The sequence below is a fragment of the Strongylocentrotus purpuratus genome, unplaced genomic scaffold, assembly GCF_000002235.5.
Source record: "Strongylocentrotus purpuratus isolate Spur 01 unplaced genomic scaffold, Spur_5.0 spur5_contig_843, whole genome shotgun sequence".
NCBI lineage: Eukaryota > Metazoa > Echinodermata > Echinoidea > Camarodonta > Strongylocentrotidae > Strongylocentrotus > Strongylocentrotus purpuratus.
The window spans coordinates 146607-163891 of NW_022145550.1; the positions used below are offsets into that span (position 1 = coordinate 146607).

A 17285-nucleotide genomic window follows, 5' to 3' on the forward strand; every position below is an offset into this window, starting at 1 on the left:
GCGTCACACGCACTGTGTAAGTACGTGGCCCGCACGCCACGCCTGGCCGTGAACGGTTGCGTGCATCGTACGTTGCGCACGTGGTAAGTGCGTTGTACGTGCTTACAACGTGCTTACAACGTACGGTCTCTGTGCGGTTGCCACGTTATCGTACGGAGGCCGTACTTACAAGTGCTGCTCACGTACGGTGTCCTTACTCGCTCGCATGTTGTAAGTGCGTGCACGTGCGATGAACTCGGTGTTTATATAGGACGACATTCCGATGTTCTCCAAAATTCCCAGCTGTTGCTGCCTCAAGATGCCGCCCATTCCACCGAAGAGACTATATACTGCATAAATCAGTGGGAACAACGTGCGTTGTAAGTGCTTACTCGGTACGGTCCACGTGAGTTCTGCGTGCTCATTGGATAGCTGAACTGGGGAAGTGGCGAGTAAGCACGGACCACGCACTTATCACGTGCGCCTTTAAAAGACTCACGGAGTCAGTGCGTTGTGCGCTCGTTGGCAGTACCGGGCACGCACGTCACACGCACTGGGGTGAATCGGTAGCCCGAACGCAGCCCGAACGCAGCGAAAGTTCCTCATGCACTAAAAGTGCTACGGTGTGTCTGCGTGCTCCCAAATCCGTACGGAGGCGGTACTCATCACGTACGGATACCCAAATTTTGCCCACGTTTTTGCACGTAGACAGCACGCACTTGCAAGTACGGCGGGATGTGACCACCGCATAAGCCTTGAGTTTTATGACCATTATACCTTATGTAATGCTTTGCATTTCCTTCGCCCGAATAATCTTTGAGCATGCTCCGAGAGACTGGGGGGTAATTCTTGACGGGCCAACGGGTTTGCTGTGTGCAGATTTGTACTCCCATCAATGGTATTTCCACCAAGTCTGGTGTCAGCGAATTATAGCCTTCTGCACATGGAAACTGACTACCCACTCCCTTTAACTCACTCTGTTCACGTTGATTTATATTTCATATATTGTAATTTGTAGGTTTATTTGTAATTTTTGTTTTGTTTAATATGTATTGTTGATCATTGTTGATCATTGTATTTTCTTTGTTATAGCGCTTAGAGACTACGGTGGTAAGAGCTTTATAAGCACCGTTTTTATTATTATTATTATGTGTAACAACCGTGTAATACAGACAGGACACCATACAGGCATTCACATGTCGTACACAATGTTGTCTACCTAAACATACCCTCACATATGCGTGTCTCAAGTTCACGCTCTGTATGGAATTCAATAGAGGAAGTATGCTAACCGCCCAACCCAGTCTTCATAACGTTCAAGGCCGCATCGTATCAATAACATTCATGTTAGATACCGGAAAGGCAGTATCACTGCACATCTGCTTTATATAGCGTGTTCTTCATACTCTACTGCAGTCATATTATACAGGCGATTCTTCTAGGACATCATGTTTTGTTCGACTATCAGCCGTCTCTTCCTTTGCCCTTTGGCAACAGTGTTGATACTCTATGCCGCTATATCGGTAAGTACAACTCCACCATTGTCGGGAAACAATGCTTATACCATTCTTCAGTTTGTGTGTATGGCAAGGATTATAATGATGGTCATTCTAAGGAAAACATGTGTCAACGAATAAGAGCCAGATAGTATCGTTTTGAGGATATGCTTTTACTGACATAATTTTAAGAGATAAGTGACGATGATATTGAAGTGTTTCTCCGACCCCATGTGTTACTTTATGCTGATTGCATCATAATAATGGCTGGATCTGCTGAAGAATTGCAGTCTGCCTTGTCTGCTGCATATTAGTACTGTGAGCTTTGGAAATTGTTTGTTAATGCCAGTAAGACTACATTTTTAAAAATTTTCTCGCGAGGGAAAGTTCGTTAATACCCTGCATCTACTTTGGTGATAGTTATAAGATTGATTGTGTTGATGAATATACTTATCTTGGTACTACCTTTAACTATAATGGTACCTTTTGTAATGCTGTAAATAAGTAGGTTTTACTCAAGCCAGGAGAGCCATGTTTCATCTTTCTTGTAAATCTAAGAAATTGTGGTTACCAATTGAGATTCAATATGAGCTCTTCGATCAATAATAGTTGTTCCAATTTTATTTTATGGGTGTGAATTGTGGGGGTTCGAAGACTGTACTGAAGTGTTTTTAGGAAGTTTCTCAAACCCTGCTTAAATTGAACCGTGGTACTGCAAGTTATATATGTATATGGCGAAGTTGATAGATTTGTTTTGGCTAGTAAAGTGGAAAGGCGTATGATAATTTTTTGGGGCAAAAGTTACTCATTGAAAGGAATTTAAACTGTCGTGTACTATTTACAATTTGTTACGCAAAATATATGATAATTGTTATTTTGAATCGAATTGGATTACAAAATGAAAAGTATCTTAGACATGAGCGGAATCTCAAATTTATTGGTAGAAATACCCCCTTAAACATAGAATGGGTGAAATCATCTATGGATCGTAGATTAAATGACACTGATTTGCTAAACTGGAATGAAGAAGTTAGTATAAAATGTTTATGTTTCAATTACGGGATTTTGAAACAGGAATTTGGTATGGAACAATATCTGTTAAAGTTGGATTTTAGTGATAGAACATCTCTTTCAGTAAATATCGATGTGGTAATAGTAAGCTGCCCGTCACTCAATGTCGTTATTTGCCAAGTCAGCCTCTAGAATTGTGTTCCTTATGTGATCCCGAAGTTATGTACAAGGTGGTGAATTCCATTATTTTATCTTTTATCCAGCTTTTGATAACATGCCTTAGCTGCTGCATATCATCAGAACTATGAGCTTATTACTTTCTGTAAACGGTATTGAAGTATTTTGTAGGAAATTGCTCAAAACCCTGCATAAATTGAGCCGTGGCACTGGAAGTTGTATATGTATATGACGAAGTTGATAGATTTGCTTTGGCTTATAAAGTGGAGAGGCGTATGATAAATCTTTCGGCACGAGTTACTCATGGAAAATCTAAACTCTCGTGTACTATTTACAATTTGTTACGCAAACTATACGATAATTGTGATTTTGAATCGAATTACAAAATTAAAAGTGAGCGGAATCTTTAATTTAGGGGTAGAAATACCTCCTTAAACATAGAGTGTGTTAAATCATCTATGGATCGTAGATTAAATGACATTGATTTGCAAAACAGGAATGAAGAAGTTAGTATAAAATGTTTATGTTTCAGTTACAGGATTTTAAACAGGAATTTGGTATGGAAAAATATCTGTTAAAGTTGGATTTTAGTGATAGAACATCTATTTTTGTAGAAATCGATGTTGTAATAGTAAGCTGACCATCACTCAATGTCGTTATTTGCCTAGTCAGTCAGCCTCTAGAATTGTGTTCCTTATGTGATCCCGAAGTTATGTACAAGGTGGTGAATTCCATTATTTTATCTTTTATCCAGCTTTTGATAACATTCGTAATAAGTAATATTATCACAGTAGACCTAACATCAAATTTCACCAGTTGTTCAATATAACTTGTGTTAAACAGTTAAAGAATCTTTCTACATTCTTGTAAAATCAATACGTCGAATTTTGGAATTAAAAAAAAAAAATCATTTTCCCCAAAGCATTAGTGACCCTCGGTTTCTACATGCACATGTATATATCTATATATATAATAGATTGTATACATTTTAAATTTGTTTTAGCATTAGTATACAATAGTGCTGACAATATTTGTAATATAAGGTTTATAGTTTTACTTAAGTCTATTTTTGGGGGTCGTTTTTCATTCGTTGAAATCTTGCCTTCACTTTATTATGTATTTAGTTTGCTACCAAAGAACCCCTCTTTAGTTAGATACATATATGCTTTTTGTTTTTTTAAGTGTCTGAATTGTAAAAGATCTTTGTACCATTTATCTGTATTTCTTCCATGCCCCAGGTTGGGTCGTTTACGAAATAAAAAAAACCTTTCAAACTTATTTAACCTTTCAACCGTATTCAGAGCTAGCAAAATATTCCCCTATCATGCCTATAGTACGTTGCCCCTATGTTCATTAATTCAGTAATATACGGAATTCTGGCGACTTAGATATGCAACAAATTCATAATGTCAAAATGGTAAAAAATGTAGATCGCAATGAAAAATTAAACATATTTCTTAAAGAAAGAAGAAAGAAAACAAATGGAGACCAGCTTTTGGACAAACATCTCATAATTTACTTTTTGGATACTAAAATAATGTTCGTATTCCTTACGTATGCAAATGATCTAGGCAGAAACTACAATTATCTATTCCGTAAAATCCACAAATTTTCCCTTTTCAGGAAGACAAAATATTTCACAAAGGGTCATGTGACATAATAATGCCACACTTCATTTTGGTATGTTAAAAGATGGGTAAAGTCGCGGGAAAAATGACATAAAACCGCTATCCTAGTAGCCAACAGTTTCCGGGGGAGAGGGAGGGGCGTCCGTCTAGCGCCCGCGATTGTTGTGAGGTTGTTAATTCTTTATAGGCATACATTTAAAAAAAAATCGATGCTTTCACGACATAGAAGAAAACAAATCTTCACTGCACAGGAATCTTTAGGTTAAATGGAATAATGTATATTACTGCTTGTCCTACGTGCCCGTGAAATCAGTGGCTACATTGGTGAATTCTTGTACAAATATTTTTTTTCTTCTCGATTTGAATGCCTATTGGTATACATGTTTATCATGCGTGATATCTTTTGTATGTCATTCATCATAATTCTTTGAGAAATGCAGCACAAACTGATCCTCCTGCTAGTCACAGCTATGTTTATTTACTTGATCGTTGTCTAGGTCTCCAGATCTTTTTTTTTGGGGGGGGGGCGAAATATTTTCTTGCTTACGTTTGCTCATGACTCCTGGCAACTGGCATTTTGTTTGATTTGTTTGATTGATTTTATTTCTGCGTTCAAAAATATACAAATTCAAAGTCAAAGTACAAAATTTCGAACAATAACAAATACAATGAATACAATGTTTACAAAAGTAATTAAATGAAAAATCATGTTCAATTATATCATTCGATAAACATGTACGAAGCATACAATAACATAAGAAATATGAAATATTTTCAATAAATTAGAGAGGTAATTTGGAACGCAGGAGACCACCATCGTGAGCGGTTAGGCTGGAGATGGATGGCGGCCTCGTAAAAAGAATTGGCGACATAACTCTCTTCGAAAAACTGAGTGACCAAGAGGGTGCGGTGCAAGTGCAGGTGCAGTGAGCAGTTGCATGATAAAGAATAAATAAGTCACGGTTTTGTTATACTAATTTAGAGAGGGGGAGCATATGATTGTATTATTTGTCGTTTAAGTGTAGCTTTTAAGGAGTAGATGGTTGAACAAGACTTTATGTTGTCGGGTAAATCATTCCAAATGTCCGGGCCAGAATGTCTAACAGATTTGTGTGTTATTGATAATTTGGGGTTTGTAAGATGGAAGTTTCCAGATATGCGAATAGAGTATGAATGAACGGAATTATTAAACCTAAACATGTTATTAAAGGATGGTGGAAGCAGATTATTAATGTACTTAAACATAATAACTGCTACTTGAGTAGTGTTCAGATCGAAAATTGTTAGTGTTTTAAGTTTATAGAATAAAGGATCAGTGTGAGCTAAGAAATGCGAACCTGTACAAATACGTATGGCTTTCTTTTGCAGTTTGAAAATAGAATTGATTTTTGTCGAACCACAATTTGCCCATACACTATTACAATATGTTATATACGGGAGAACTAGCGAATTATATAGTAGGAATAAGGTTGCATGGGGTAGAAGAAACTTTAACTTGGAGATTATTCCAATACTTTTGGAAATGCACATTGTAACTTGGTGTAAATGATCATTCCAAGTCAAGGTTTCATCTATAAGAACACCCAAAAACTTGGAATTAGTTTTCTTCTCTAGTAGCATACCATCGATTTTAATATATATAGGTGTTTCTGTATTATGAGAATGATGTTTAAAATACATGAAATGAGTCTTTTTTGTATTAAGTGAAAGTTTATTGGATTTAAACCAATCTGATACTTTGTTAATTTCATAATTCAAAGTATTGTTTAACGAATTAAGGTCTTTATGGGAATAAAAGATATTTGTATCATCGGCAAATAAGATAAAAGAAAGAAGGGGGGATGTATTGATAATATCATTTACATAAAGAAGAAATAACAGTGGACCTAAGATGGAGCCTTGAGGAACACCGCATTGAATTAAAAGAGGATCAGAATCATAACTATTAAATGTAACATATTGTCTTCTGTTTGTTAAATAATCTTTAAACCATAAGAGTGGCTGACCCCGAATTCCATAATGACTGAGTTTGGAGAGTAGAATAGCGTGATTGAGCGTATCAAATGCTTTACTCAAGTCACAGAATATACCTATAACATGCTCTTTGTTAGCTATGGCACTTGTAATTTTGTCATAAATTTGAATTAATGCTAAGTCAGTTGAGTAATTTTTTCTGAAGCCATATTGATTTGAATTGAGTATTTTGTGTTTAGTGATAAATTTGTGTAGCCTATTATGAACGATCTTTTCTAAGACTTTAGATATACTTGGGAGTAGGGAAATTGGACGATAGTTACTAATTTCGTGAGGATCATCTTTTTTGAGAATGGGGTTGACTTTAGCTAGTTTTAATAGATCAGGGAAAACACCTTGCGATAACGAGTGATTAAATATGTGAGTTAAAGGCTTTGCAAGTGGATACATTATTTCTTTTAGGAGAGACATACTTATTTTATCAAAACCGTGCGATTTTGAGTTGTTAAGAGATTGGGTAATGTTAATAATTTCGCTAGGATTTGTCGGATTTAAAAAGAGAGACTCTTGGTTTTGATTGGAAAGATAGTCTTTAAAGTGTGCGTGAGTTCTATTAATTTTGCTGGCGAGTTCAGGGCCGATATTCGTAAAAAATGAGTTAAATGAATTTGCATGAAGACTAGGATCATGTATTTTAGTGCCATTTAATGTGATATTATCCGTGGGTGGGGGATTCGTTTTTTTTCCCATTACCTCTTTGATAATTTTCCAAGTTGCAGTTGTGTTTGAACTGGCCTTTTTTATTTTATTAGAAAAATGCAATCTACGGGATGTACGGATAAGTTTTGTTAATTTGTTTCGATAAATTTTATATGTGTTTAGGTTAGTGTCAGTTGGATTGTGTAAATGTAATTTGTAGAGGCGATTGCGTGTTTGTATTGATTTCAATAAACCTTTAGTTATCCAAGGATTCCTGGGTTTATTTCGCTTATTACTCATTTTCCCTAAAGGAATATTCTTTTCATAATTATTGCAATTTGTTACTAAAATGTTTATATGCAGTATTGACATCATTTACACTATATACCTCAGCCCATCCCTCGAAAAATAAATGCTGTTTCAGCAATTCTATATTACGTTTGGATTCTTTGCGATATATAAGCTCATCAAATGATTTACGGCCAGATAGTTTGCATTCACAAGTTAAAAATATGGGTAGGTGATCCGACACTTCAGAACACAATATTCCACCGATGGTTTTGTTGTTATGTACGTTTGAAAAAATATTGTCAATCTGAGTTGATGAATGTGGATTTATTCTGGTGGGTTTATTAATAATCGAAAAAAAGCCGTATGAATGCATCAACTGCATAGAATTGGTTGAGTTACTGTTATCAGATGAGGGTGAGAAGTTGATATTAAAGTCACCAAGGATAAAATTGTGTTTATTTTCATCCCCTATTTTATGAAGATAAAAATCCAGTTCGTCACAGAATAAATCACAATTAGAATCAGGGGGTCTATAAATCAAACCTATGATGACATTTTTGGCATTTGAGTTATTAATTTCGATAAATAAAGATTCAGCTTGTGTTAGTTTAATATCTGAACGGATTTTGAAGTTTATGTTTTGTGTAATATAAAACGCAACACCGCCACCTCTTCTTCCTTTGCGGTCCGCCCTAATCAACTTATAATTAGGCAAATTGAACATATCTGGAGAATTCTGATGTAACCATGTCTCACTTATTCCAATGACGGAAAATGCAAAATTATTTAAAGAGTGTAAAGGTTTTCAACGTATTCGAAATTTTTGTTCAGACTTCTGGAGTTTATATGTAAAAGTGAAATATTGTCTGGTTTGTAAGAAAATGAATTTTTGAATTCTTGGGGTGTGTAGTATTTGCTCTCGTTTATATCGTCGACAAGAATATCGGGAGTGTGCGCGTGCGAATTCATTTAACGATACGTATTATGTAAAGTACCGAAAATTTGGAGGATGAACAACTGCATGTGTGATGCTGGTGCGTTTTATGTGTGTACGAAGTGCAAGTGTGCGGGTAACTTCAAAATATAACACAAATAAAAATACAATAAGACCCATCTTGGTCACAGTTACAATAATTGCTTAGGAGCAACAGAGCGGAGCCCGACCGCCCGAGTAAAGGGTGTATTTTTGACACGCAAAATAGAGGGGCTGGCATGACTGGTAACCCCAAGCTAAATGAAACGACAATGGTTTCACGATGTGCACTTATAGGGATTGCCGTATAAGGACGTCACACGAAGCAGTCCACTATGTCGACGTGCAAATAAAAAGTCCCTTTTGTGATTCGCTACTGCAAAAATCATTGTGCTGTGGGAGCCTCCGGACACGAAATTCTGACTTCAGGGACCAACATAAGATTTTTTAATGGTCTCAAAATACACTTATTAAAAAAGAATGTTGAATTAGAAATGAAGTCGACAGAAGATCTAGAAGTATTTTTGATTATTTTTTGTCTGTAACTAGGAAAGCATCCCTCGTCGAGCGCACTATAAACAATGCGGTCAAAAATAAGAAATAAATGAATGCTGTCTTTCCCGCTTAATTTACCACTTATTTGTTGATACCTGACACATTTGGTACCGAAAGGAAGAGAAATGCATGAAGTGTCAAATATGGCTATATTGGGCGCTCTTAAATAAAAATGGAGTGAACGTGTACATGGGTTTTGGTGTGAAGATGGAACCGAATTCTTAAACGTCAATACCTCGCAAATTGACTTTCGTTGATTAAAAGCACGAAAAAGCAATAATTTCAATCAATTCCTCTAAATAAGGTATCATATTAAAGGTAATTTCTCACTCTATCCAGTGATAATAAAACTTTGGCTTTCCATTACCCCTTGAAGTGGTAGGTTTACCATAGCAGGTCACAAATAGCTCGGGAGACGGAAGCCAATGCAATGTAGCCTGAGAGGAGGGGCTCCTAGGCATGGGAAGCATAAGAGATTCCCTTTATTTCTGAAATAAAGAGGTGAACATATAAACAATGCGGTCAAAAATAAGAAATGAATAAATGCTGTCTTTTATATCCGTTTTAAACCACTTGACCGTGAAACTGAAAAAAATTGAAATTAGATGAAAATAATGTTAACGTTTACCTTTTCTCAATTATTATTATCTGAGGGGTTCACAAGCTAGAAGGTCTGCTTTTTAGTGGATCCCTCCATTGTTTGGGTCGCATTTGTAACAATTCCGTTTTTGTTCATCGTGTCTTTTAATAGTTTCTATCTTGTTAGTTTGAAATGTAAACAAGTTTTATGAATGCGACATTGTTGATAATTTCAAATTTTGTATTGCTGCTTCCCGTTTATATCTCGTACCATAGTTCAATCGAACCAGTGAAAATTGATAAACATCGAAACGGAACTCGCTCATCAAAAAATACACGACTAAATATTGAATCGAACTTTAAGGAAATAAATGGAACAACTTTATGTTTCTTCCCAGGCTATAAATCGATGGGTACTTTCGTTGTGAGTCTGGTCCTATGGAATGCGTTTTATACTCAACTAATAAGTGGCAGACGTAGTTTATTATTCATAATTTTTTGTTGTTACTAAAATTTGAACACTGGAAATCTCATTCATGATCTTTTCCTAAAAGAAGAGGGTAATAGTCAACAATACACATTCCCCATCATGATAACCTGACACCAAGTATTGTCGACTCATGAGTACTTCATTCGATCTTCAATATTTCTTTTCGAAGTTGATCAAATGGGGTACGTATCCCTAAAGTTCATGAGTGGCAGTAATTGCACATTCTCTTCTTATTCTTGAAAACCCATGGTTGGATTCTAACCACAATTTGTAGGAATTACCTGCAGGAGATTTATATATAGATGACGCCTATGTTAGACAGTATAATAATAATAATAATAATAGTGTAAACTTATAGAGCGCACACACCGTCCAGGGACGCTCATGGCGCTAGCTCAGCAACAGTTCTCTTTGATACAGGAAAAGTAAATAATTTTACAATTTTTTTTTGTTGCAATATTATACCTCCTGAGCTTTATAGCTTTCCGAAAGTTGCCTGTGTAATTAATGGCAATATACATTATTCTTTGCCTCATTGAACGCTAAATATCGTGGTGATTGATCTCGAATTCAATCGTAATCAGGAACTAGACGCATATCTTGTTATATCAAGATAATAGGGGTACAGACAATGAGGCGTGGAATATGCGGTCAGATACAAAAAAAAGTATCATAACAAAACAATGTATTATATATATGTTTTTGCGATAATCTATTCAATCAAACGTTAATTTTATTATCGTTTGATGAAAGGAGAATCTTGATTAGTATTTTAATGTCTCCTATGAAACAACTTCTTGGATGAATTGCTGCAATAAGATTTTATGTAAGTAATATATAGTTAGTATCTGTCAAGATCTTTCTATCCGAATCAATGAAATGACTATAATTATAACATTGTTGGTAGATTGTCCCAATTTTTGTTCATACCATTTACATTGTTGTGTAAATAAGAATCGCATTGCAGCTAGCATGTCAGAAAGTTCGCTTGGCTTGTTTGGGTCGCATTTGTAACAATTCCGTTTTTGTTCATCGTGTCTTTTAATAGTTTCTATCTTGTTAGTTTGAAATGTAAACAACTTTTATGAATGCGACATTGTTGATAATTTCAATTTTTGTATTGCTGCTTCCCGTTTATATCTCGTACCATAGTTCAATCGAACCAGTGAAAATTGATAAACATCGAAACGGAACTCGCTCATCAAAAAATACACGACTAAATATTGAATCGAACTTTAAGGAAATAAATGGAACAACTTTATGTTTCTTCCCAGGCTATAAATCGATGGGTACTTTCGTTGTGAGTCTGGTCCTATGGAATGCGTTTTATACTCAACTAATAAGTGGCAGACGTAGTTTATTATTCATAATTTTTTGTTGTTACTAAAATTTGAACACTGGAAATCTCATTCATGATCTTTTCCTAAAAGAAGAGGGTAATAGTCAACAATACACATTCCCCATCATGATAACCTGACACCAAGTATTGTCGACTCATGAGTACTTCATTCGATCTTCAATATTTCTTTTCGAAGTTGATCAAATGGGGTACGTATCCCTAAAGTTCATGAGTGGCAGTAATTGCACATTCTCTTCTTATTCTTGAAAACCCATGGTTGGATTCTAACCACAATTTGTAGGAATTACCTGCAGGAGATTTATATATAGATGACGCCTATGTTAGACAGTATAATAATAATAATAATAATAGTGTAAACTTATAGAGCGCACACACCGTCCAGGGACGCTCATGGCGCTAGCTCAGCAACAGTTCTCTTTGATACAGGAAAAGTAAATAATTTTACAATTTTTTTTTGTTGCAATATTATACCTCCTGAGCTTTATAGCTTTCCGAAAGTTGCCTGTGTAATTAATGGCAATATACATTATTCTTTGCCTCATTGAACGCTAAATATCGTGGTGATTGATCTCGAATTCAATCGTAATCAGGAACTAGACGCATATCTTGTTATATCAAGATAATAGGGGTACAGACAATGAGGCGTGGAATATGCGGTCAGATACAAAAAAAAGTATCATAACAAAACAATGTATTATATATATGTTTTTGCGATAATCTATTCAATCAAACGTTAATTTTATTATCGTTTGATGAAAGGAGAATCTTGATTAGTATTTTAATGTCTCCTATGAAACAACTTCTTGGATGAATTGCTGCAATAAGATTTTATGTAAGTAATATATAGTTAGTATCTGTCAAGATCTTTCTATCCGAATCAATGAAATGACTATAATTATAACATTGTTGGTAGATTGTCCCAATTTTTGTTCATACCATTTACATTGTTGTGTAAATAAGAATCGCATTGCAGCTAGCATGTCAGAAAGTTCACTTGGCTTGTTTGGGTCGCATTTGTAACAATTCCGTTTTTGTTCATCGTGTCTTTTAATAGTTTCTATCTTGTTAGTTTGAAATGTAAACAACTTTTATGAATGCGACATTGTTGATAATTTCAATTTTTGTATTGCTGCTTCCCGTTTATATCTCGTACCATAGTTCAATCGAACCAGTGAAAATTGATAAACATCGAAACGGAACTCGCTCATCAAAAAATACACGACTAAATATTGAATCGAACTTTAAGGAAATAAATGGAACAACTTTATGTTTCTTCCCAGGCTATAAATCGATGGGTACTTTCGTTGTGAGTCTGGTCCTATGGAATGCGTTTTATACTCAACTAATAAGTGGCAGACGTAGTTTATTATTCATAATTTTTTGTTGTTACTAAAATTTGAACACTGGAAATCTCATTCATGATCTTTTCCTAAAAGAAGAGGGTAATAGTCAACAATACACATTCCCCATCATGATAACCTGACACCAAGTATTGTCGACTAATGAGTACTTCATTCGATCTTCAATATTTCTTTTCTATTTCGTTTCTTCTTGTTTGTCGATGTTGATTTTCTTTAATCTCTCCTTTAAGGAAAATTAAGGAAGTTTGATAATAATGAAGTGATTCAATCAGAGGAATATATGAAAATTAAGGCCGCTATTTTAAATTGATATTATGAGGTCTGAAGTACTCCGTAATATGACTAATTGTCTCATTATCGAAGATTTCAACTCTAATGTCATGAACTATAAAAAAAAATCCTTAACGTTTTCAAATGCCGTTACTCAATTGCTAGTGGTTATACCTCAGAGTTCATGGTCATTGATGGTCGATTAAAGGCACACTGTCCTACTTGTAGCTACTTGCTCCCTCTATATAGAAAACTTCACCAATCGGTGCCTGTTGGTCCCCCATGATCCTCTTTTTCTTATGTTAAATGAGAGCTGAGTTAATGAGATAGCCACCTGTTACAGTGACCTCGCTGGCTCGCTGGGCGGTCTAATCCCTTCTTGCTGAAGTAGTAAAGCCTACCTTTAAAACCTCTTATTTTCTTTTGTAGGACTATTATTATGAGCAATGTGGTATCGTACCGTCAAAAAGTGTTTTCGTTATTGCCATTGCATCACACAACATAAACACATGTATCACCGCTCTGATTTCCTTTGGTATTTGCATGGAAGAAATATGTTATTGTCGTAGTACTATTTTTAAATTGGATTCCTGAGGTTTAGAGTACCCCGCAATAATTGTCGAAGATTTATCACTTTATTGCCCGGAAATACATTCCTTTGCATAAACTTACACATGCGGCAACTCAATTGCCAGCGGTTATAATTCGTACTTTGAACTCAGACTTACTTAACCGTACCTAACATGATACCAAACGTACATTGATATCAATGTATTAATCATACCCGAGTTTGTTTACGGTTGATGCTTCCGCCAGATGCGTATTTTTCTTGCGCTATTTTGATTGGTTGTAGAATTCAATAACTAGGACCAGTAATAAAGAAAACACCCACTTTGACATTTTGGTACCGAGGAGTAAAGGCTTCATGAATGCTATTATTTGCCATGGCTTTGATTTCGAAAGTTATGAATCTTCGTTACATAATTAGTGTCATTACTTCACTTCTCATCTTCTGTTCTCCCTCGGTAAGTACAACAACAATTATTGAAAAGGTGTTTTTTTTTTTTTTTTTTTTTTACATTTTCACATAGTTTTTTTTCTTCTGTTTTTATTCTTTCCCCTTCACTTATTAATTGAATAATACGTACATAAGAAAAACATAATTATACTGTTTACAAAGAAAACACATGAATTTTATCCTAATTAACAACTTCAATCAAATATTAGTTTTTATTAAGGGGATCCTATAATCTGCAAGCTAAGCTTTTTATAGCCCCACTGTCCTACTTGTAGCTACTTGCTCCCTCTATATAGAAAGCCTCCCCAATCGGTGCCTGTTGGTCTCCCATGATCCTCTTTTTCTTATGTTAGTTTAGAGCTGAGTTATTGGGATAGCCACCTGTCAGTGACCTCGCTGTGTGGTCTTATCCCCTCTGGCCCAGTAGTATTGACGGTCTTTAATAGGTTTCTCAAATTTCACCCTGTATAACCTACCATTTAAAGCATATCTGTACTAGTTTATATGAGGGATAAGAATATACTGCAAGGTCACTGGACAGGTGGTTACTTTATCCATGGACCTAATGCTTTATCAACTCAGCTCTCAATTAACATAAGACAAAGAGGATCATGGAGGACCAATGGTCACCGATTAGGGATTTTTGTTGTATAGAGGGAGCAAGTAGCTACAAGTAGGACAGTGTGACTTTAATACGATTAATTTCGACGTCTTTACAGAGACTTGATTATATAATGTCATACTTTGAGTATATTTCATATTATGTTCTAATTTTGTCATTTATTTGAAGTTCTGTTTTGTAAAATGTGAAACAAATAAACTTGAACTTGAAAATTACCCAAAGTTGGCCGGTGAAAATACATTAAACTAGAAATATCGCAAAATGCATTGCCGTGCAAGGCGAACGTATCCCCCGGGAGTGGCAGCGATTTTTGTGTCATCCTTAAAGGGGAAGTCCACCCTGAAATTAAGTTAGTTTTAATAGGAGTAGAAAAATGAGAGAAACAAGTCAGTGAAAGTTTGAGCAAATTCCGATTAAAAATAAGGAAGTTAGGATTTTTTAAGTTGTGATCAATCAAACACAAATTGGCAACTCTATGACGTATCATGCGAGCTCAACTTCCATTTGCTCAGTACTAAAAAAATATAAAATTTTCTTTTTCCCTCAAGAAAAATTTCAACCATACATGCACCCTAAATATAATAATTGCAAATATGTTTCTATACTCCCCCTGCAAGGAACAAATATATATTCCGTCATCAATAACGAAGAAAACATGGTTTTATGGAATATTATGCACAAAGCAAATGAGGAGAGCTCGTATAATAAGTCACAGAGTTGCCAATTTGTATTTGATTGATCACAACTTCAATAATTCATAACTTTCTTATTTTCATTCAGAATTTGCTCAAACTTTCACTCACCTGATTTTCTTATTATTCTGCCTCTATTGAAACAAACTTATTTTGGGGGTGGACTTTCCCTTTAAGTTCGAAGGTGGGACAAAGATCCCTTCTCCCCTCCCTGAAAGAAAATGATGACGTATAGATCGCCACTAGTATTTTTCTGACAACGAATCATAAATAAGCAAATATATATAACAATTGTTATTTTCAAAAATGATATAATAAGCTGTCATGACTGCTAAATTTCCTCAAACATTATATCACTATTTGCGGAAGAAGGACTCTCATTTTAAGCAGATTGCTTGATAATACGACAGCCCGAGACAAAAGTCATGAAACATATTAAAAGCAGAACGGATATGTAGTTGAATATACGAATTTTAATGACGGTGATATTGACAATGCAGATGATGATGAAGATGATGAAGATGATGATGATGATGATGATGATAATGATAATGATTCGAATGAAAGAAGAGATGATATTATGATATTACAGAAATTTTACCTTGAATATTCTCCGTTCTAATTACTAAATGTGTTAATATATTTCTCTCAAATCTCATTATTGTTGGAAATGTCATAGCAAAGGGTGATAATATGCAGTTTTTAGGTATAATTTTAAATGAGTATCTTTCTTGGAAGCCACATCAAACATATCAAGATCTATTGTTGTTCTCTCCAAATTAAGACTTTTTGTACCACAGTCCATTCTGACCACTATCTACAATAGCATTATACTCCCCCATTTCAATTACTGTAATATTGTTTGGCGTCACACCTTTAAAACTCATTTAGATAAATCATGCATTTGACAAAAGAAAGCAATATGAATTATCTTTAATGCTCCCTTCAATAGTCATGCAAATCCTCTATTTTCACAGTCAAATATATTACCATTAAAGGACTTGATAACCTTGAGTTCCCTTGCTTAGATTAGCAAGTATGCGCTTGCAAAAATGACGCCTGACTGGAATGCTCCCCAGGGAGTGGAGAATGTGCCTACATTGTGTGCGGGTAAGCCTGAATCCGATGACCGGGGTAATAATATCTGTAAGGCGCTTTGAGAGGACCTTCGGTCCTGAAAAGCGCTATATAAGAACTAGCTATTATTATTATTATTATTATACATTTTAATAGCGATATCTTTGTTTTTAATTCTTCAATTCATACTCGCCAAACTAATTTGATACACTTACGTCAGGTAAGGTTTTTTGCTCCCTTTGGGGCCTCCCTCTGGCCACACCCACCATTTAGGACATGCCATACGGTCAATTCGTTATGGGGCTATGCGATCTTTACATCCGTGCACATGAAAATTGGTTTCCTTTCCAGCTAGGTTGACCCCCCTGGCTCCCGGACTATGGGGGCGGCATCACCAACAGTTAAAGATGTGAAAATTATACCAAGATACACCTCCATACAAATTTGAAAGAAATCCGTGAAGGAATGTGGCAGTTAGAGCGCACACAAGAATATGAAGCGGCGGGGGCTGCTGAATCCAAAGTACTGCCAGGGGTTAAAATTCACTTCACACCCTTACCAAGTTTGTTATTTTTAAAGCGTGTGAAAAATAGAGTTTTCTTGATTTTGTTTCTTGAGAATGTGACATATAAAAGCTTACATTCAAGTATTCAAGAAAAACCCTAATTTAACTAGCCCACCTTTCATTCCTAAGTTACGAAACACACACACACATAAAAAAGAAATGTATAAGAGGTATGAATAATTAAGTTGCTGACTGTAATGCCCATTTGTTAATTTATTGTACATCAATAATTGTTTTACACTGTCGGGGACTAATTGGCCTGTCTTTATCTAAGGCAGCCATGTTGGACAGCAAACGAAGATAAAACTTTAATTTGAATATAGGTTACATGCTTTCAGTTCTAGCTAATGGAAAGTAAAAGTACACAGAAAAACCCAGACTTACTCTTTATTTCCAGCAAAACTAAGTTTTATTTGCCAAACCATCTTCTTTGAAAACGAGCACTTTCCTAATGTAGAATAGTGAAAA

General features: G+C 35.3%; 1 protein-coding gene across 2 annotated transcripts in view; it reads left to right on the forward strand.

The window, feature by feature from the left end:
- LOC115918092 (tenascin-R-like) overlaps positions 1–17285 on the forward strand; it is a 45441-nt gene that overhangs the window by 23077 nt on the left and 5079 nt on the right. The gene's annotated exons all lie outside the window — the stretch shown is intronic.